Source organism: Microtus oregoni, unplaced genomic scaffold (assembly GCF_018167655.1).
Source record: "Microtus oregoni isolate MIOR12 unplaced genomic scaffold, Mior012 000051F_ref0000332, whole genome shotgun sequence".
Lineage (NCBI taxonomy): Eukaryota > Metazoa > Chordata > Mammalia > Rodentia > Cricetidae > Microtus > Microtus oregoni.
Window position 1 is genome coordinate 581661 of NW_024543811.1, and position 22729 is coordinate 604389.

Consider the following 22729-nt stretch of genomic DNA (forward strand, 5'->3'; position numbering starts at 1 on the left):
CCGGAGTACTGAGCACCCAGCACCCTGAGTACTAAGCACCGAGCACCCTGAGTACTGAGTACCCAGCACCCTGAGCACTGAACACACAGCACCCTGAGTACTGAGCACCCCGAGCACTGAGCACCCAGCACCCTGAGTACTGAGCAACGAGCACCCCGAGCACTGAGCACCCAGCACCCCGAGCACTGAGCACCCAGCACCCTGAGAATTGAGCACCAAGCACCCTGAGCACTGAGCACCCAGCACCCTGAGTACTGAGCACCCAGCACCCTGAGCACTGAGCACCCAGCACCCTGAGCACTGAGCACCCAGAACCCTGAGTACTGAGCACCCAGCACCCCGATTACTAAGCACCGAGCACCCTGAGCACTGAGCACCCAGCACCCTGAGCACTGAGCACCCAGCACCCTGAGTACTGAGCACCCAGCACCCTGAGCAATGAGCACCGAGCAACCTGAGCACTGAGCACCCAGCACCCTGAGGACTGAGCACCCAGCACCCCGAGCACTGAGCACCCAGCACCCTGAGCACTGAGCACCCTGAGTACTGAGCACTGAGCACCCTGAGTACTGAGCACTGAGCACCCTGAGTACTGAGCACCCAGCACCCTGAGTACTGAGCACCCAGCACCCCGAGCACTGAGTACCCAGCACCCTGAGCACTGAGCACCCAGCACCCTGAGTACTGAGCACTGTGCACCCAGCACCCCGAGCACTGAGCACCCCGCACCCTGAGCACTGAGCACTGAGCACCCAGCACCCCGAGCACTGAGCACCCAGCACCCGAGTACTGATCACCCAGCACCCTGAGTACTGGGCACCCAGCACCCTGAGTACTGAGCACCCAGCACCCCGAGTACTGAGCACCCAGCACCCTGAGCACTGAGAACCCAGCACCCTGAGCACTGAGCACCCAGCACCCCGAGCACTGCGCACCCAGCACCCTGAGTACTGAGCACCCAGCACCCTGAGCACTGAGCACCCAGCACCCTGAGCACTGAGCACCCAGCACCCTGAGCACTGAGCACCCAGCACGGTGAGTAGTGAGCACCCAACGTACTGAGCACCGAGCACCCCGAGCGCTGAGCACCCAGCGCCCCGAGCACTGAGCACCCAGAACACTGAGCACTGAGCACCCAGCACCCCGAGCACAGAGCACCCAGCACCTTGACTACTGAGCACCCAGCACCCTGAGTACTGAGCACCCAGCACCCTGAGCACTGAGCACCCAGCACCCTGAGTACTGAGCACCCAACTCCCCAAGCAATGAGCACCCTGAGTATTGAGCACCCAGCACCCCAAGCACTGAGCACCCTGAGTACTGAGCACCCAGCACCCTGAGTACTGAGCACCCAGCACCCCAAGCACTGAGCAACCTGAGTACTGAGCACCCAGTACCCTGAGCACTGAACACACAGCACCCTGAGTACTGAGCACCCTGAGCACTGACCACCCAGCATACTGAGTACTGAGCACCCAGCACCCTGAGTACTGAAGACCCAGCACCCTGAGCACTGAGCACCCAGCACCCTGAGTACTCAGCATCCAGCACCCCGAGCACTGAGCACCCAGCACCCTGAGTACTGAGCACCGAGCACCCTGAGCACTGAGCACCCAGCGTACTGAGCACCGAGCTCCCCGAGCACTGAGCACCCAGCACCCTGAGTACTGAGCACCCAGCACCCTGAGCACTGAGCACCCAGCACCCTGAGTACTGAGCACCGAGCACCCTGAGTACTGAGCACCCAGCACCCTGAGTACTGAGCACACAGCACCCCGAGCACTGAGCACCGAGCACCCTGAGCACTGAGCAGCCAGCACCCTGAGTACTAAGCACCCAGCACCCTGAGTACTAAGCACCCAGCACCCTGAGTACTGAGCACACAGCACCCTGAGTACTGAGCACCCAGCACCCTGAGTACTGAGCACCCAGCGTACTGAGCACCGAGCACCCCGAGCACTGAGCACCCAGCACCCTGAGTACTGAGCACCCAGCACCCTGAGCACTGAGCACCCAGCACCCTGAGTACTGAGCACCGAGCACCCTGAGTACTGAGCGCCCAGCACCCTGAGTACTGAGCACCCAGCAACCTGAGTACTGAGCACCCAGCGTACTGAGCACCGAGCACCCAGCACCCTGAGTACTGAGCACCCAGCACCCTGATCACTGAGCACCCAGCACCCTGAGTACTGAGCACTGAGCACCCCGAGTACTGAGCACCGAAAACCCCGAGCACTGAGCACCCAGCACACCGAGCACCGAGCACCATGAGTACTGAGCACCCAGCACCCTGAGCACTGAGCAACCAGCACCCTGAGCACTGAGCACCCAGCACCATGAGCACTGAGCACCCAGCACCCTGAGTACTGAGCACCGAGCACCCCGAACACTGAGCACCCAGCACCCTGAGCACTGAGCACCCTTAGTACTGAGTACTGAGCACCCTGAGTACTGAGCACTGAGCACCCTGAGTACTGAGCACCCAGCACCCTGAGTACTGAGCACCCAGCACCCTGAGCAATGATCACCCTGAGTACTGAGCACCCAGCACCTTGAGCACTGAGCACCGAGCACCCCGAGCACTGAGCACCCAGCACCCGGAGTACTGAGCACCCAGCACCCTGAGTACTAAGCACCGAGCACCCTGAGTACTGAGCACCCAGCACCCTGAGCACTGAACACACAGCACCCTGAGTACTGAGCACCCCGAGCACTGAGCACCCAGCACCCTGAGTACTGAGCACCGAGCACCCCGAGCACTGAGCACCCAGCACCCCGAGCACTGAGCACCCAGCACCCTGAGTACTGAGCACCCAGCACCCTGAGTACTGAGCACTGAGCACCCAGCACCCGGAGTACTGAGCACCCAGCACCCTGAGTACTAAGCACTGAGCACCCTGAGTACTGAGCACCCAGCACCCTGAGTACTAAGCACTGAGCACCCTGAGTACTGAGCACCCAGCACCCTGAGCACTGAGCACCCAGCTCCCGGAGCACTGAGCACCCAGCACCCTGAGTACTGAGCACTGAGCACCCAGCACCCCGAGCACTGAGCCCACAGCACCCTGAGTACTGAGCACTGAGCACCCAGCACCCCGAGCACTGAGCACCCAGCAACCTGAGCACTGAGCACCCAGCACCCGAGTACTGAGCACCCAGCACCCTGAGTACTGAGCACCCAGCTCCCTGAGTACTGAGCACCCAGCACCCCGAGAACTGAGCACCCAGCACCCTGAGTACTGAGCACCCAGCACCCTGAGCACTGAGCACCCAGCACCCAGAGCACTGAGCACCCAGCACCCTGTGTACTGAGCACCCAGCACCCTGAGTACTAATCACCGAGCACCCTGAGCACTGAGCACCCAGCACCCTGAGCACTGAGCACCCAGCACCCTGAGTACTGAGCACCCAGCACCCCGAGCACTGAGCACCCAGCACCCTGAGTACTGAGCACCCAGCACACTGAGCACTGAGCACCGAGCACCCTGAGCACTGAGCACCCAGCACCCTGAGGACTGAGCACCCAGCACCCCGAGCACTGAGCACCCAGCACCCTGAGCACTGAGCACCCTGAGTACTGATCACTGAGCACCCTGAGTACTGAGCACCCAGCACCCTGAGTACTGAGCACCCAGCACCCCGAGCACTGAGTACCCAGCACCCTGAGCACTGAGCACCCAGCACCCTGAGCACTGAGCACCCAGCACCCTGAGCACTGAGCACCCAGCACCCTGAGCACTGAGCACACAGCACCCTGAGTACTGAGCACTGTGCACCCAGCACCAAGAGCACTGAGCACCCAGCACCCTGAGTACTGAGCACTGAGCACCCAGCACCCCGAGCACTGAGCACCCAGCACTCTGAGCACTGAGCACCCAGCACCCGAGTACTGATCACCCAGCACCCTGAGTACTGAGCACCCAGCACCCTGAGTACTGAGCACCCAGCACCCCGAGTTCTGAGCACCCAGCACCCTGAGCACTGAGCACCCAGCACCCTGAGCACTGAGCACCCAGCACCCCGAGCACTGCGCACCCAGCACCCTGAGTACTGAGCACCCAGCACCCTGAGCACTGAGCACCCAGCACCCTGAGCACTCAGCACCCAGCACCCTGAGCACTGAGCACCCAGCACCCTGAGTAGTGAGCACCCAACGTACTGAGCACCAAGCACCCCGAGCACTGAGCACCCAGCACCCTGAGTACTGAGCACCGAGCACCCCGAGCACTGAGCACCCAGCACACTGAGTACTGAGCTCCGAGCACCCCGAGCACTGAGTACCCAGCGCCCCGAGCACTGAGCACCCAGAACCCTGAGCACTGAGCACCCAGCACCCTGAGCACTGAGCACCCAGCACCCCGAGCACTGAGCACCCAGCACCCCGAGCACTGAGCACTGAGCACCCTGAGTACTGAGCACCCAGCACCCTGAGCAATGAGCACCCAGCACCCCGAGCACAGAGCACCCAGCACCCAGAGCACTGAGCACTGAGCACCCTGAGTACTGAGCACCCAGCACCCCGAGCACTGAGCACCGAGCACCCTGAGCACTGAGCAGCCAGCACCCTGAGTACTAAGCACCCAGCACCCTGAGTACTAAGCACCCAGCACCCTGAGTACTGAGCACACAGCACCCTGAGTACTGAGCACCCAGCACCCTGAGTACTGTGCACCCAGCGTACTGAGCACCGAGCACCCCGAGCACTGAGCACCCAGCACCCTGAGTACTGAGCACCCAGCACCCGGAGCACTGAGCACCCAGCACCCTGAGTACTGAGCACCGAGCACCCTGAGTACTGAGCACCCAGCACCCTGAGTACTGAGTACCCAGCAACCTGAGTACTGAGCACCCAGCGTACTGAGCACCGAGCACCCAGCACCCTGAGTACTGAGCACCCAGCACCCTGAGCACTGAGCACCCAGCACCCTGAGTACTGAGCACTGAGCACCCCGAGTACTGAGCACCGGAAACCCTGAGTACTGAGCACCCAGCACCCTGAGCACTGAGCAACCAGCACCCTGAGCACTGAGCACCCAGCACCATGAGCACTGAGCACCCAGCACCCTGAGTACTGAGCACCGAGCACCCCGAACACTGAGCACCCAGCACCCTGAGCACTGAGCACCCTTAGTACTAAGCACTGAGCACCCTGAGTACTGAGCACTGAGCACCCTGAGTACTGAGCACCCAGCACCCTGAGTACTGAGCACCCAGCACCCTGAGCAATGATCACCCTGAGTACTGAGCACCCAGCACCTTGAGCACTGAGCACTGAGCACCCCGAGCACTGAGCACCCAGCACCCGGAGTACTGAGCACCCAGCACCCTGAGTACTAAGCACCGAGCACCCTGAGTACTGAGCACCCAGCACCCTGAGCACTGAACACACAGCACCCTGAGTACTGAGCACCCCGAGCACTGAGCACCCAGCACCCTGAGTACTGAGCACCGAGCACCCCGAGCACTGAGCACCCAGCACCCCGAGCACTGAGCACCCAGCACCCTGAGTACTGAGCACCCAGCACCCTGAGTACTGAGCACTGAGCACCCAGCACCCTGAGCACTGAGCACCCAGCACCCTGAGCACTGAGCACCCAGCACCCTGAGTACTGAGCACTGAGCACCCAGCACCCCGAGCTCTGAGCCCCCAGCACCCTGAGTACTGAGCACTGAGCACCCAGCACACCAAGCACTGAGCACCCAGCACCCTGAGCACTGAGCACCCAGCACCCGAGTACTGAGCACCCAGCACCCTGAGTACTAAGCACCGAGCACCCTGAGCACTGAGCACCCAGCACCCTGAGCACTGAGCACCCAGCACCCTGAGTACTGAGCACCCAGCACACCGAGCACTGAGCACCCAGCACCCTGAGTACTGAGCACCCAGCACCCTGAGCACTGAGCACCGAGCACCCTGAGCACTGAGCACCCAGCACCCTGAGGACTGAGCACCCAGCACCCCGAGCACTGAGCACCCAGCACCCTGAGCACAGATTACCCTGAGTACTGAGCACTGAGCGCCCTGAGTACTGAGCACTGAGCACCCTGAGTACTGAGCACCCAGCACCCTGAGTACTGAGCACCCAGCACCCCGAGCACTGAGTACCCAGCACCCTGAGCACTGAGCACCCAGCACCCTGAGCACTGAGCACCCAGCACCCTGAGCACTGAGCACCCAGCACCCTGAGCACTGAGCACCCAGCACGCTGAGTACTGAGCACTGTGCACCCAGCACCAAGAGCACTGAGCACCCAGCACCCTGAGTACTGAGCACTGAGCACCCAGCACCCCAAGCACTGAGCACCCAGCACTCTGAGCACTGAGCACCCAGCACATGAGTACTGATCACCCAGCACCCTGAGTACTGAGCACCCAGCACCCTGAGTACTGAGCACCCAGCACCCTGAGTACTGAGCACCCAGCACCCCGAGTACTGAGCACCCAGCACCCTGAGCACCCAGCACCCTGAGCACTGAGCACCCATCACCCCGAGCACTGCGCACCCAGCACCCTGAGTACTGAGCACCCAGCACCCTGAGCACTGAGCAGCCAGCACCCTGAGCACTCAGCACCCAGCACCCTGAGCACTGAGCACCCAGCACCCTGAGTAGTGAGCACCCAACGTACTGAGCACCGAGCACCCCGAGCACTGAGCACCCAGCACCCTGAGTACTGAGCACCGAGCACCCCGAGCACTGAGCACCCAGCACACTGAGTACTGAGCTCCGAGCTCCCCGAGCATTGAGCACCCAGCACCCTGAGTACTCAGCACCGAGCTCCCCGAGCATTGAGCACCCAGCACCCTGAGTACTGAGCTCCGAGCACCCCGAGCACTGAGCACCCAGCGCCCCGAGCACTGAGCACCCAGAAACCTGAACACTGAGCACCCAGCACCCTGAGCACTGAGCACCCAGCACCCCGAGCACTGAGCACCCAGCACCCCGAACACTGAGCACCTAGCACCCTGAGTAATGAGCACCCAGCACCCTGAGTACTGAGCACCCAGCACCCTGAGCACTGAGCACCCAGCACCCTGAATACTGAGCACCCAAAACCCCAAGCACTGAGCACCCTGAGTACTGAGCACCCAGCACCCCAAGCACTGAGCACCCTGAGTACTGAGCACCCAACACCCTGAGTACTGCGCACCCAGCACCCCAAGCACTGAGCACCCTGAGTACTGAGCACCCAGTACCCTGAGCACTGAACACCCAGCACCCTGAGTACTGAGCACCCCGAGCACTGAGCACCCAGCATACTGAGTACTGAGCACCCAGCACCCTGAGTACTGATCACCCAGCACCCTGAGCACTGAGCACCCAGCACCCTGAGTACTGAGCATCAAGCACACCGAGCACTGAGCACCCTGAGTACTGAGCACCCAGTACCCTGAGCACTGAACACACAGCACCCTGAGTACTGAGCACCCCGAGCACTGAGCACCCAGCATACTGAGTACTGAGCACCCAGCACCCTGAGCACTGAGCACCCAGCACCCTGAGTACTGAGCATCAAGCACCCCGAGCACTGAGCACCCAGCACCCTGAGTACTGAGCACTGAGCACCCAGCACCCCGAGCACTGAGCACCCAGCACCCTGTGTAATGAGCACTGAGCACCCAGCACCCTGAGTACTGAGCATCAAGCACCCCGAGCACTGAGCACCCAGCACCCTGAGTACTGAGCACTGACCACCCAGCACCCCGAGCACTGAGCACCCAGAACTCTGAGTACTGAGCACTGAGCACCCAGCACCCCGAGCACTGAGCACCCAGCACCCTGAGCACTGAGCACCCAGCACCCGAGTACTGAGCACCCAGCACCCTGAGTACTGAGCACCCAGCTCCCTGAGTACTGAGCACCCAGCACCCCGAGAACTGAGCACCCAGCACCCTGAGTACTGAGCACCCAGCACCCTGAGCACTGAGCACCCAGCACCCTGAGCACTGAGCACCCAGCACCCTGAGTACTGATCACCCAGCACCCTGAGTACTAAGCACTGAGCACCCTGAGCACTGAGCACCCAGCACCCTGAGTACTGAGCACTGAGCACCCTGAGTACTGAGCACCCAGCACCCTGAGTACTGAGCACCCAGCACCCCGAGCACTGAGTACCCAGCACCCTGAGCACTGAGCACCCAGCACCCTGAGCACTGAGCACCCAGCACCCTGAGCACTGAGCACCCAGCACCCTGAGCACTGAGCAACCAGCACGCTGAGTACTGAGCACTGTGCACCCAGCACCAAGAGCACTGAGCACCCAGCACCCTGAGTACTGAGGACTGAGCACCCAGCACCCCGAGCACTGAGCACCCAGCACTCTGAGCACTGAGCACCCAGCACCCGAGTACTGATCACCCAGCACCCTGAGTACTGAGCACCCAGCACCCTGAGCACTGAGCACCCAGCACCCTGAGCACTGAGCACCCAGCACCCCGAGCACTGCGCACCCAGCACCCTGAGTACTGAGCACCCAGCACCCTGAGCACTGAGCACCCAGCACCCTGAGCACTCAGTACCCAGCACCCTGAGCACTGAGCACCCAGCACCCTGAGTAGTGAGCACCCAACGTACTGAGCACCGAGCACCCCAAGCACTGAGCATCCAGCACCCTGAGTACTGAGCACCGAGCACCCCGAGCACTGAGCACCCAGCACACTGAGTACTGAGCTCCGAGCACCCCGAGCACTGAGTACCCAGCGCCCCGAGCACTGAGCACCCAGAACCCTGAGCACTGAGCACCCAGCACCCTGAGCACTGAGCACCCAGCACCCCGAGCACAGAGCACCCAGCACCCCGAGCACTGAGCACTGAGCACCCTGAGAACTGAGCACCCAGCACCCTGAGCAATGAGCACCCAGCACCCCGAGCATAGAGCACCCAGCACCCAGAGCACTGAGAACTGAGCACCCTGAGTACTGAGCACCCAGCACCCCGAGCACTGAGCACCGAGCACCCTGAGCACTGAGCAGCCAGCACCCTGAGTACTAAGCACCCAGCACCCTGAGTACTAAGCACCCAGCAACCTGAGTACTGAGCACACAGCACCCTGAGTACTGAGCACCCAGCACCCTGAGTACTGAGCACCCAGCGTACTGAGCACCGAGCACCCCGAGCACTGAGCACCCAGGACCCTGAGTACTGAGCACCCAGCACCCTGAGCACTGAGCACCCAGCACCCTGAGTACTGAGTACCGAGCACCCTGAGTACTGAGCACCCAGCACCCTGAGTACTGAGTACCCAGCAACCTGAGTACTGAGCACCCAGCGTACTGAGCACCGAGCACCCAGCACCCTGAGTACTGAGCACCCAGCACCCTGAGCACTGAGCACCCAGCACCCTGAGTACTGAGCACTGAGCACCCGGAGTACTGAGCACCGAAAACCCTGAGTACTGAGCACCCAGCACCCTGAGCACTGAGCAACCAGCACCCTGAGCACTGAGCACCCAGCACCATGAGCACTGAGCACCCAGCACCCTGAGTACTGAGCACCGAGCACATCGAACACTGAGCACCCAGCACCCTGAGCACTGAGCACCCTTAGTACTGAGCACTGAGCACCCTGAGTACTGAGCACTGAGCACCCTGAGTACTGAGCACCCAGCACCCTGAGTACTGAGCACCCAGCACCCTGAGCAATGATCACCCTGAGTACTGAGCACCCAGCACCTTGAGCACTGAGCACTGAGCACCCCGAGCACTGAGCACCCAGCACCCGGAGTACTGAGCACCCAGCACCCTGAGTACTCAGCACCGAGCACCCTGAGTACTGAGCACCCAGCACCCTGAGCACTGAACACACAGCACCCTTAGTACTGAGCACCCTGAACACTGAGCACCCAGCACCCTGAGTACTGAGCACCGAGCACCCCGAGCACTGAGCACCCAGCACCCCGAGCACTGAGCACCCAGCACCCTGAGTACTGAGCACCCAGCACCCTGAGTACTGAGCACTGAGCACCCAGCACCCGGAGTACTGAGCACCCAGCACCCTGAGTACTAAGCACCGAGCACCCTGAGTACTGAGCACCCAGCACCCTGAGCACTGAGCACCCAGCACCCTGAGCACTGAGCACCCAGCACCCTGAGCACTGAGCACCCAGCACCCTGAGTACTGAGCACTGAGCACCCAGCACCCCGAGCACTGAGCCCCCAGCACCCTGAGTACTGAGCCCTGAGCACCCAGCACCCCAAGCACTGAGCACCCAGCACCCTGAGCACTGAGCACCCAGCACCCGAGTACTGAGCACCCAGCACCCTGAGTACTGAGCACCCAGCTCCCTGAGTACTGAGCACCCAGCACCCCGAGAACTGAGCACCCAGCACCCTGAGTACTGAGCACCCAGCACCCTGAGCACTGAGCACCCAGCACCCTGAGCACTGAGCACCCAGCACCCTGAGCACTGAGCACCCAGCACCCTGAGTACTGAGCACCCAGCACCCTGAGTACTAAGCACCGAGCACCCTGAGCACTGAGCACCCAGCACCCTGAGCACTGAGCACCCAGCACCCTGAGTACTGAGCACCCAGCACCCCGAGCACTGAGCACCCAGCACCCTGAGTACTGAGCACCCAGCACCCTGAGCACTGAGCACCGAGCACCCTGAGCACTGAGCACCCAGCAACCTGAGGACTGAGCACCCAGCACCCCGAGCACTGAGCACCCAGCACCCTGAGTACTGAGCACACTGAGTACTGAGCACTGAGCACCCTGAGTACTGAGCACTGAGCACCCTGAGTACTGAGCACCCAGCACCCTGAGTACTGAGCACCCAGCACCCCGAGCACTGAGTACCCAGCACCCTGAGCACTGAGCACCCAGCACCCTGAGTACTGAGCACTGAGCACCCTGAGTACTGAGCACCCAGCACCCTGAGTACTGAGCACCCAGCACCCTGAGCAATGATCACCCTGAGTACTGAGCACCCAGCACCTTGAGCACTGAGCACTGAGCACCCCGAGCACTGAGCACCCAGCACCCGGAGTACTGAGCACCCAGCACCCTGAGTACTAAGCACCGAGCACCCTGAGTACTGAGCACCCAGCACCCTGAGCACTGAACACACAGCACCCTGAGTACTGAGCACCCTGAGCACTGAGCACCCAGCACCCTGAGTACTGAGCACCGAGCACCCCGAGCACTGAGCACCCAGCACCCCGAGCACTGAGCACCCAGCACCCTGAGTACGGAGCACCCAGCACCCTGAGTACTGAGCACTGAGCACCCAGCACCCGGAGTACTGAGCACCCAGCACCCTGAGTACTAAGCACCGAGCACCCTGAGTACTGAGCACCCAGCACCCTGAGCACTGAGCACCCAGGACCCTGAGCACTGAGCACCCAGCACCCTGAGCACTGAGCACCCAGCACCCTGAGTACTGAGCACTGAGCACCCAGCACCCCGAGCACTGAGCCCCCAGCACCCTGAGTACTGAGCCCTGAGCACCCAGCACCCCAAGCACTGAGCACCCAGCACCCTGAGCACTGAGCACCCAGCACCCGAGTACTGAGCACCCAGCACCCTGAGTACTGAGCACCCAGCTCCCTGAGTACTGAGCACCCAGCACCCCGAGAACTGAGCACCCAGCACCCTGAGTACTGAGCACCCAGCACCCTGAGCATTGAGCACCCAGCACCCTGAGCACTGAGCACCCAGCACCCTGAGTACTGAGCACCCAGCACCCTGAGTACTAAGCACCGAGCACCCTGAGCACTGAGCACCCAGCACCCTGAGCACTGAGCACCCAGCACCCTGAGTACTGAGCACCCAGCACCCCGAGCACTGAGCACCCAGCACCCTGAGTACTGAGCACCCAGCACCCTGAGCACTGAGCACCGAGCACCCTGAGCACTGAGCACCCAGCACCCTGAGGACTGAGCACCCAGCACCCCGAGCACTGAGCACCCAGCACCCTGAGCACTGAGCACACTGAGTCCTGAGCACTGAGCACCCTGAGTACTGAGCACTGAGCACCCTGAGTACTGAGCACCCAGCACCCCGAGCACTGAGCACCCAGCACCCTGAGCACTGAGCACACTGAGTCCTGAGCACTGAGCACCCTGAGTACTGAGCACCCAGCACCCTGAGTACTGAGCACCCAGCACCCCGAGCACTGAGTACCCAGCACCCTGAGCACTGAGCACCCAGCACCCTGAGCACTGAGCACCCAGCCCCCTGAGCACTGAGCACCCAGCACCCTGAGCACTGAGCACCCAGCACCCTGAGTACTGAGCACTGTGCACCCAGAACCAAGAGCACTGAGCACCCAGCACCCTGAGTACTGAGCACTGAGCACCCAGCACCCCAAGCACTGAGCACCCAGCACTCTGAGCACTGAGCACCCAGCACCCGAGTACTGATCACCCAGCACCCTGAGTACTGAGCACCCAGCACCCTGAGTACTGAGCACCCAGCACCCCGAGTACTGAGCACCCAGCACCCTGAGCACTGAGCACCCAGCACCCTGAGCACTGAGCAGCCAGCACCCCGAGCACTGCGCACCCAGCACCCTGAGTACTGAGCACCCAGCACCCTGAGCACTGAGCACCCAGCACCCTGAGCACTCAGCACCCAGCACCCTGAGCACTGAGCACCCAGCACCCTGAGTAGTGAGCACCCAACGTACTGAGCACCGAGCACCCCGAGCACTGAGCACCCAGCACCCTGAGTACTGAGCACCGAGCACCCCGAGCACTGAGCACCCAGCACACTGAGTACTGAGCTCCGAGCACCCCGAGCACTGAGTACCCAGCGCCCCGAGCACTGAGCACCCAGAACCCTGAGCACTGAGCACCCAGCACCCTGAGCACTGAGCACCCAGCACCCCGAGCACTGAGCACCCAGCACCCCGAGCACTGAGCACTGAGCACCCTGAGTACTGAGCACCCAGCACCCTGAGCAATGAGCACCCAGCACCCCGAGCAAAGAGCACCCAGCACCCAGAGCACTGAGGACTGACCACCCTGAGTACTGAGTACCCAGCACCCCGAGCACTGAGCACCGAGCACCCTGAGCACTGAGCAGCCAGCACCCTGAGTACTAAGCACCCAGCACCCTGAGTACTAAGCACCCAGCACCCTGAGTACTGAGCACACAGCACCCTGAGTACTGAGCACCCAGCACCCTGAGTACTGAGCACCAAGCGTACTGAGCACCGAGCACCCCGAGCACTGAGCACCCAGCACCCTGAGTACTGAGCACCCAGCACCCTGAGCACTGAGCACCCAGCACCCTGAGTACTGAGCACCGAGCACCCTGAGTACTGAGCTCCCAGCACCCTGAGTACTGAGTACCCAGCAACCTGAGTATTGAGCACCCAGCGTACTGAGCACCGAGCACCCAGCACCCTGAGTACTGAGCACCCAGCACCCTGAGCACTGAGCAACCAGCACCCTGAGCACTGAGCACCCAGCACCATGAGCACTGAGCACCCAGCACCCTGAGTACTGAGCACCGAGCACCCCGAATACTGAGCACCCAGCACCCTGAGCACTGAGCACCCTTAGTACTGAGCACTGAGCACCCTGAGTACTGAGCACTGAGCACCCTGAGTACTGAGCACCCAGCACCCTGAGTACTGAGCACCCAGCACCTTGAGCACTGAGCACTGAGCACCCCGAGCACTGAGCACCCAGCACCCGGAGTACTGAGCACCCAGCACCCTGAGCACTGAGCACCCAGCACCCTGAGCACTGAGCACCGAGCACCCCGAGCACTGCGCACCCAGCACCCTGAGTACTGTGCACCCAGCACCCTGAGCACTGTGCACCCAGCACCCTGAGCACTGAGCACAGAGCACCCTGAGCACTGAGCACCCAGCACGGTGAGTAGTGAGCACCCAACGTACTGAGCACCGAGCACCATGAGCACTGAGCACCCAGCACCCTGAGTACTGAGCTCTGAGCATCCCGAGCACTGAGCACCCAGTGCCCCGAGCACTGAGCACCCAGAACCCTGAGCACTGAGCACCCAGCACTCGGAGCACTGAGCACAAAGCACCCCGAGCACTGAGCACCCAGCACCCCGAGCACAGAGCACACAGCACCCTGAGTACTGAGCACCCTGAGCACTGAGCACCCAGCATACTGAGTACTGAGCACCCAGCACCCTGAGTACTGAGCACTGAGCACCCAGCACCCCGAGCACTGAGCACCCAGCACACTGTGTACTGAGGACTGAGTACCCAGCACCCCGAGCACTGAGCACCCAAAAACCTGAGCACTGAGCACCCTGAGTACTGAGCACCCAGCACCCTGAGCAATGAGCACCCAGCACCCCGAGCACACAGCACCCAGCACCCAGAGCACTGAGCACTGAGCACCCTGAGTACTGAGCACCCAGCAGCCCGAGCACTGAGCACCCAGCAACCTGAGCACTGAGCATCCTGAGTACTGAGCACCCAGCACACTAAGCAATGAGCAACCAGCACCCCGAGCACAGAGCACCCAGCACCCAGAGCACTGAGCACTGAGCACCCTGAGTACTGAGCACCCAGCACCCCGAGCACTGAGCACCCAGCACCCTGAGTACTGAGCACCGAGCACCCTGAGTACTGAGCACCCAGCAACCTGAGCACTCAGCATCCTGAGTACTGAGCACCCAGCACCCTAAGCAATGAGCACCCAGCACCCCGAGCACAGAGCACCCAGCACCCAGAGCACTGAGCACTGAGCACCCTGAGTACTGAGCACCCAGCACCCCGAGCACTGAGCCCCCAGCACCCTGAGTACTGAGCACCGAGCACCCTGAGTACTGAGCACCCAGCACCCTGAGTACTGAGCACCCAGCAACCTGAGTACTGAGCACCCAGTGTACTGAGCACCGAGCACCCAGCACCCTGAGTACTGAGCACCCAGCACCCTGATCACTGAGCACCCAGCACCCTGAGTACTAAGCACTGAGCACCCCGAGTACTGAGCACCGAAAACCCCGAGCACTGAGCACCCTGCACCCCGAGCACCGAGCACCCTGAGTACTGAGCACCCAGCACCCTGAGCACTGAGCAACCAGCACCCTGAGCACTGAGCACCCAGCACCCTGAGCACTGAGCACTCAGCACCCTAAGTACTGAGCACCGAGCACCCCGAGCACTGAGCACCCAGCACCCTGAGCACTGAGCACCCTTAGTACTGAGCACTGAGCACCCTGAGTACTGAGCACTGAGCACCCTGAGTACTGAGCACCCAGCACCCTGAGTACTGAGTACCCAGCACCCTGAGCAATGATCACCCTGAGTACTGAGCACCCAGCACCTTGAGCACTGAGCACCGAGCACCCCGAGAACTGAGCACCCAGCACCCTGAGTACTGTGCACCGAGCACCCCGAGCACTGAGCACCCAGCACCCCGAGCACTGAGCACCCAGCACCCTGAGTACTGAGCACTGAGCACCCAGCAACCGGAGTACTGAGCACCCAGCACCCTGAGTACTAAGCACCGAGCACCCTGAGTAATGAGCACCCAGCACCCTGAGTACTGTGCACCAAGCACCCCGAGCACTGAGCACCCAGCACCCCGAGCACTGAGCAACCAGCACCCTGAGTACTGAGCACTGAGCACCCAGCACCCGGAGTACTGAGCACCCAGCACCCTGAGTACTAAGCACCGAGCACCCTGAGTACTGAGCACCCAGCACCCTGAGCACTGAGCACCCAGCACCCTGAGCACTGAGCACCCAGGACCCTGAGCAATGAGCACCCAGCACCCTGAGTACTGAGCACTGAGCACCGAGCACCCCGAGCACTGAGCCCCCAGCACCCTGAGTACTGAGCACTGAGCACCCAGCACCCCGAGCACTGAGCACCCAGCACCCTGAGCACTGAGCACCCAGCACCCGAGTACTGAGCACCCAGCACCCTGAGCACTGAGCACCCAGCACCCTGAGCACTGAGCACCCAGCACCCCGAGCACTGAGCACCCAGCACCCTGAGTACTGAGCACCCAGCACCCTGAGCACTGAGCACCCAGCACCCTGAGGACTGAGCACCCAGCACCCCGAGCACTGAGCACATAGCACCCTGAGCACTGAGCACCCTGAGTACTGAGCACTGAGCACCCTGAGTACTGAGCACTGAGCACCCTGAGTACTGAGCACCCAGTACCCTGAGTACTGAGCACCCAGCACCCTGAGCACTGAGCACCCAGCACCCTGAGCACTGAGCACCCAGCACCCTGAGCACTGAGCACCCAGCACCCTGAGCACTGAGCACCCAGCACCCTGAGCACTGAGCACCCAGCACCCTGAGTACTGATCACTGTGCACCCAGCACCAAGAGCACTGAGCACCCAGCACCCTGAGTACTGAGCACTGAGCACCCAGCACCCCGAGCACTGAGCAACCAGTACTCTGAGCACTGAGCACCCAGCACCCGAGTACTGATCACCCAGCACCCTGAGTACTGAGCACCCAGCACCCTGAGTACTGAGCACCCAGCACCCCGAGTACTGAGCACCCAGCACCCTGAGCACTGAGCACCCAGCACCCTGAGCACTGAGCACCCAGCACCCTGAGTACTGTCCACCCAGCACCCTGAGTACTGTGCACCCAGCACCCTGAGCACTGAGCACCCAGCACCCTGAGCACTGAGCACCCAGCACCCTGAGCACTGAGCAACCAGCACCCTGAGTAGTGAGCACCCAACGTACTGAGCACCGAGCACCCCGAGCACTGAGCACCCAGCACCCTGAGTACTGAGCACCCAGCACCCCGAGCACTGAGCACCCAGCACCCTGAGTACTGAGCTCCGAACACCCCGAGCACTGAGCACCCAGCGCCCCGAGCACTGAGCACCCAGAAACCTGAGCACTGAGCCCCCAGCACCCTGAGTACTGAGCACCGAGCACCCTGAGTACTGAGCACCCAGCACCCTGAGTACTGAGCACCCAGCAACCTGAGTACTGAGCACCCAGTGTACTGAGCACCGAGCACCCAGCACCCTGAGTACTGAGCACCCAGCACCCTGATCACTGAGCACCCAGCACCCTGAGTACTGAGCACTGAGCACCCCGAGTACTGAGCACCGAAAACCCCGAGCACTGAGCACCCTGCACCCCGAGCACCGAGCACCCTGAGTACTGAGCACCCAGCACCCTGAGCACTGAGCAACCAGCACCCTGAGCACTGAGCACCCAGCAACCTGAGCACTGAGCACCCAGCACCCTAAGTACTGAGCACCGAGCACCCCGAGCACTGAGCACCCAGCACCCTGAGCACTGAGCACCCTTAGTACTGAGCACTGAGCACCCTGAGTACTGAGCACTGAGCACCCTGAGTACTGAGCACCCAGCACCCTGAGTACTGAGTACCCAGCACCCTGAGCAATGATCACCCTGAGTACTGAGCACCCAGCACCTTGAGCACTGAGCACCGAGCACCCCGAGCACTGAGCACCCAGCACCCTGAGTACTGTGCACCGAGCACCCCGAGCACTGAGCACCCAGCACCCCGAGCACTGAGCACCCAGCACCCTGAGTACTGAGCACTGAGCACCCAGCACCCGGAGTACTGAGCACCCAGCACCCTGAGTACTAAGCACCGAGCACCCTGAGTAATGAGCACCCAGCACCCTGAGTACTGTGCACCAAGCACCCCGAGCACTGAGCACCCAGCACCCTGAGTACTGTGCACCGAGCACCCCGAGCACTGAGCACCCAGCACCCCGAGCACTGAGCAACCAGCACCCTGAGTACTGAGCACTGAGCACCCAGCACCCGGAGTACTGAGCACCCAGCACCCTGAGTACTAAGCACCGAGCACCCTGAGTACTGAGCACCCAGCACCCTGAGCACTGAGCACCCAGCACCCTGAGCACTGAGCACCCAGGACCCTGAGCAATGAGCACCCAGCACCCTGAGTACTGAGCACTGAGCACCCAGCACCCCGAGCACTGAGCCCCCAGCACCCTGAGTACTGAGCACTGAGCACCCAGCACCCCGAGCACTGAGCACCCAGCACCCTGAGCACTGAGCACCCAGCACCCGAGTACTGAGCACCCAGCACCCTGAGTACTGAGCACACAGCTCACTGAGTACTGAGCACCCAGCACCCCGAGTACTGAGCACTCAGCACCCTGAGTACTGAGCACCCAGCACCCTGAGCACTGAGCACCCAGCACCCTGAGCACTGAGCACCCAGCACCCTGAGTACTAAGCACCGAGCACCCTGAGAACTGAGCACCCAGCACCCTGAGCACTGAGCACCCAGCACCCTGAGTACTGAGCACCCAGCACCCCGAGCACTGAGCACCCAGCACCCTGAGTACTGAGCACCCAGCACCCTGAGCACTGAGCACCCAGCACCCTGAGTACTGAGCACCCAGCACCCCGAGTACTGAGCACCCAGCACCCTGAGCACTGAGCACCCAGCACCCTGAGCACTGAGCACCCAGCACCCTGAGCACTGTCCACCCAGCACCCTGAGTACTGTGCACCCAGCACCCTGAGCACTGAGCACCCAGCACCCTGAGCACTGAGCACCCAGCACCCTGAGCACTGAGCACCCAGCACCCTGAGTAGTGAGCACCCAACGTACTGAGCACCGAGCACCCCGAGCACTGAGCACCCAGCACCCTGAGTACTGAGAACCCAGCACCCCGAGCACTGAGCACCCAGCACCCAGAGTACTGAGCTCCGAACACCCCGAGCACTGAGCACCCAGCGCCCCGAGCACTGAGCACCCAGAAACCTGAGCACTGAGCACCCAGCACCCTGAGTACTGAGCACCCAACACCACAAGCACTGAGCACCCTGAGTACTGAGCACCCAGCACCCCAAGCACTGAGCACCCTGAGTACTGAGCACCCAACACCCTGAGTACTGAGCACGCAGCACCCCAAGCACTGAGCACCCTGAGTACTGAGCACCCAGTACCCTGAGCACTGAACACACAGCACCCTGGATACTGAGCACCCCGAGCACTGAGCACCCAGCATATTGAGAACTGAGCACGCAGCACCCTGAGTACTGAGCACCCAGCACCCTGAGCACTGAGCACCCAGCACCCTGAGTACTGTGCACCCAGCACCCTGAGCACTGAGCACAGAGCACCCTGAGCACTGAGCACCCAGCACGGTGAGTAGTGAGCACCCAACGTACTGAGCACCGAGCACCATGAGCACTGAGCACCCAGCACCCTGAGTACTGAGCTCTGAGCATCCCGAGCACTGAGCACCCAGTGCCCCGAGCACTGAGCACCCAGAACCCTGAGCACTGAGCACCCAGCACTCGGAGCACTGAGCACAAAGCACCCCGAGCACTGAGCACCCAGCACCCCGAGCACAGAGCACACAGCACCCTGAGTACTGAGCACCCTGAGCACTGAGCACCCAGCATACTGAGTACTGAGCACCCAGCACCCTGAGTACTGAGCACTGAGCACCCAGCACCCCGAGCACTGAGCACCCAGCACACTGTGTACTGAGGACTGAGTATCCAGCACCCCGAGCACTGAGCACCCAAAAACCTGAGCACTGAGCACCCTGAGTACTGAGCACCCAGCACCCTGAGCAATGAGCACCCAGCACCCCGAGCACAGAGCACCCAGCACCCAGAGCACTGAGCACTGAGCACCCTGAGTACTGAGCACCCAGCAGCCCGAGCACTGAGCACCCAGCAACCTGAGCACTGAGCATCCTGAGTACTGAGCACCCAGCACACTAAGCAATGAGCAACCAGCACCCCGAGCACAGAGCACCCAGCACCCAGAGCACTGAGCACTGAGCACCCTGAGTACTGAGCACCCAGCACCCCGAGCACTGAGCACCCAGCACCCTGAGTACTGAGCACCGAGCACCCTGAGTACTGAGCACCCAGCAACCTGAGCACTCAGCATCCTGAGTACTGAGCACCCAGCACCCTAAGCAATGAGCACCCAGCACCCCGAGCACAGAGCACCCAGCACCCAGAGCACTGAGCACTGAGCACCCTGAGTACTGAGCACCCAGCACCCCGAGCACTGAGCCCCCAGCACCCTGAGTACTGAGCACCGAGCACCCTGAGTACTGAGCACCCAGCACCCTGAGTACTGAGCACCCAGCAACCTGAGTACTGAGCACCCAGTGTACTGAGCACCGAGCACCCAGCACCCTGAGTACTGAGCACCCAGCACCCTGATCACTGAGCACCCAGCACCCTGAGTACTGAGCACTGAGCACCCCGAGTACTGAGCACCGAAAACCCCGAGCACTGAGCACCCTGCACCCCGAGCACCGAGCACCCTGAGTACTGAGCACCCAGCACCCTGAGCACTGAGCAACCAGCACCCTGAGCACTGAGCACCCAGCACCCTGAGCACTGAGCACCCAGCACCCTAAGTACTGAGCACCGAGCACCCCGAGCACTGAGCACCCAGCACCCTGAGCACTGAGCACCCTTAGTACTGAGCACTGAGCACCCTGAGTACTGAGCACTGAGCACCCTGAGTACTGAGCACCCAGCACCCTGAGTACTGAGTACCCAGCACCCTGAGCAATGATCACCCTGAGTACTGAGCACCCAGCACCTTGAGCACTGAGCACCGAGCACCCCGAGCACTGAGCACCCAGCACCCTGAGTACTGTGCATCGAGCACCCCGAGCACTGAGCACCCAGCACCCCGAGCACTGAGCACCCAGCACCCTGAGTACTGAGCACCGAGCACCCCGAATACTGAGCACCCAGCACCCTGAGCACTGAGCACCCTTAGTACTGAGCACTGAGCACCCTGAGTACTGAGCACTGAGCACCCTGAGTACTGAGCACCCAGCACCCTGAGTACTGAGCACCCAGCACCTTGAGCACTGAGCACTGAGCACCCCGAGCACTGAGCACCCAGCACCCGGAGTACTGAGCACCCAGCACCCTGAGCACTGAGCACCCAGCACCCTGAGCACTGAGCACCGAGCACCCCGAGCACTGCGCACCCAGCACCCTGAGTACTGTGCACCCAGCACCCTGAGCACTGTGCACCCAGCACCCTGAGCACTGAGCACAGAGCACCCTGAGCACTGAGCACCCAGCACGGTGAGTAGTGAGCACCCAACGTACTGAGCACCGAGCACCATGAGCACTGAGCACCCAGCACCCTGAGTACTGAGCTCTGAGCATCCCGAGCACTGAGCACCCAGTGCCCCGAGCACTGAGCACCCAGAACCCTGAGCACTGAGCACCCAGCACTCGGAGCACTGAGCACAAAGCACCCCGAGCACTGAGCACCCAGCACCCCGAGCACAGAGCACACAGCACCCTGAGTACTGAGCACCCTGAGCACTGAGCACCCAGCATACTGAGTACTGAGCACCCAGCACCCTGAGTACTGAGCACTGAGCACCCAGCACCCCGAGCACTGAGCACCCAGCACACTGTGTACTGAGGACTGAGTACCCAGCACCCCGAGCACTGAGCACCCAAAAACCTGAGCACTGAGCACCCTGAGTACTGAGCACCCAGCACCCTGAGCAATGAGCACCCAGCACCCCGAGCACACAGCACCCAGCACCCAGAGCACTGAGCACTGAGCACCCTGAGTACTGAGCACCCAGCACCCCGAGCACTGAGCACCCAGCACCCTGAGTACTGAGCACCGAGCACCCTGAGTACTGAGCACCCAGCAACCTGAGCACTCAGCATCCTGAGTACTGAGCACCCAGCACCCTAAGCAATGAGCACCCAGCACCCCGAGCACAGAGCACCCAGCACCCAGAGCACTGAGCACTGAGCACCCTGAGTACTGAGCACCCAGCACCCCGAGCACTGAGCCCCCAGCACCCTGAGTACTGAGCACCGAGCACCCTGAGTACTGAGCACCCAGCACCCTGAGTACTGAGCACCCAGCAACCTGAGTACTGAGCACCCAGTGTACTGAGCACCGAGCACCCAGCACCCTGAGTACTGAGCACCCAGCACCCTGATCACTGAGCACCCAGCACCCTGAGTACTAAGCACTGAGCACCCCGAGTACTGAGCACCGAAAACCCCGAGCACTGAGCACCCTGCACCCCGAGCACCGAGCACCCTGAGTACTGAGCACCCAGCACCCTGAGCACTGAGCAACCAGCACCCTGAGCACTGAGCACCCAGCACCCTGAGCACTGAGCACCCAGCACCCTAAGTACTGAGCACCGAGCACCCCGAGCACTGAGCACCCAGCACCCTGAGCACTGAGCACCCTTAGTACTGAGCACTGAGCACCCTGAGTACTGAGCACTGAGCACCCTGAGTACTGAGCACCCAGCACCCTGAGTACTGAGTACCCAGCACCCTGAGCAATGATCACCCTGAGTACTGAGCACCCAGCACCTTGAGCACTGAGCACCGAGCACCCCGAGAACTGAGCACCCAGCACCCTGAGTACTGTGCACCGAGCACCCCGAGCACTGAGCACCCAGCACCCCGAGCACTGAGCACCCAGCACCCTGAGTACTGAGCACTGAGCACCCAGCAACCGGAGTACTGAGCACCCAGCACCCTGAGTACTAAGCACCGAGCACCCTGAGTAATGAGCACCCAGCACCCTGAGTACTGTGCACCAAGCACCCCGAGCACTGAGCACCCAGCACCCCGAGCACTGAGCAACCAGCACCCTGAGTACTGAGCACTGAGCACCCAGCACCCGGAGTACTGAGCACCCAGCACCCTGAGTACTAAGCACCGAGCACCCTGAGTACTGAGCACCCAGCACCCTGAGCACTGAGCACCCAGCACCCTGAGCACTGAGCACCCAGGACCCTGAGCAATGAGCACCCAGCACCCTGA